The following is a 1,213-nucleotide window of genomic DNA, read 5'->3' on the forward strand; positions in this document are numbered from 1 at the left end:
CCGCCCCCAGAGGCCCCGGGTTATCAGCCACAGGAAAGTGGAGCCGCACCTCCCGTGGGGGGATGCTGATGGAGACAAACCCCTCCCACCCCCACAGTCAGGTGTCACCCAGAGGCTCTGATTCTGACGTTCAAGCCCAAGGACTCATTGAGTGCCTGTATGTGCTACACCTGAGGGGACAGGAACCCCAGTCCTTCTGTGTGTGCCTGGCTTGGGATCCCCATCTTGCGGTCCTAACCAGGGTAGGAAGCTGGGCTCTGGTCTCCACTCATGGTTTTCCTGCGTCCTATTTATGGCTAGAGAAATTGGCCTTCCACTCCTGGTGACTAGAAAATTCACTTCTCTCTATTGAAGCAAAACAGCAAAGGGAAGCACTTCAAAGGGGAGGGACAAAAAACACTTTTTTTTTCTTTAATTTTTTTTTTCTTTGTGAATGAATGGAGTGTTATGTTTGCATGTATTTAAGTGCACCTTCGTCATGCAATGCCCAGAGGGGACAGAGGACAATGTTGGATCCCCTGAACTGTAGTTATGGACAGTTGTTAGCTGCCATGTTGGTACTGGGATTCGAACCTCAGTCCTCTGCAAGACCAGTCCGCGCTTTTTAACAGCTGAGCCATCAGCTGTTTTTTGAGATGGTCTTATGTAGCCCAGGCTGGCCTTGACCTGTTGTTCGACTGTTGCCTCCACCTCCATTCTGGGATGACAAGTGTGAGCCATCATGCTGGGCTTTGGAAGTATTTCAACACTCTTGTTACCTGCCCAAGTGTGGTGGCACCTACCTTTAATCCCAACAGGCAGGCAGATAGATCCCTGTGAGTTTGAGGCCAGTCTGGTCTACACAGAGTTCTAGGCCAGAGTCCCAGGCCAGCCAGGGCTATATAGTAAGACTGTGCCTGTCTCTAAAAAGAAAGAAAAATATATTTCCTGCTTGGGTAAAGGTGCTTGCCACCAACACTGAGAAACCGAGTACGATTCCTGGACCCCACATCTTAGAAGTGGAGAACTGCCTCCCATAAGTTGTCCTCTGACCACATATAGGCAGTGGCATGTGTCCATACACACAAACATACAAGGATAAATGTAATTAAAAAATAAAAAGCTCTGGTTCTCTCCTGTCCATCGTCCTCTGAAAGACGTTAGAGGCCAAGATGGCTGGAACCGGGTCCCTGTCCCTGTGGAGCCGAGTGGGATAGAAAGATAGGGCCCAGCA

The sequence above is a fragment of the Nannospalax galili genome, unplaced genomic scaffold (assembly GCF_000622305.1).
Source record: "Nannospalax galili isolate Female #2095 unplaced genomic scaffold, S.galili_v1.0 scaffold529, whole genome shotgun sequence".
Lineage (NCBI taxonomy): Eukaryota > Metazoa > Chordata > Mammalia > Rodentia > Spalacidae > Nannospalax > Nannospalax galili.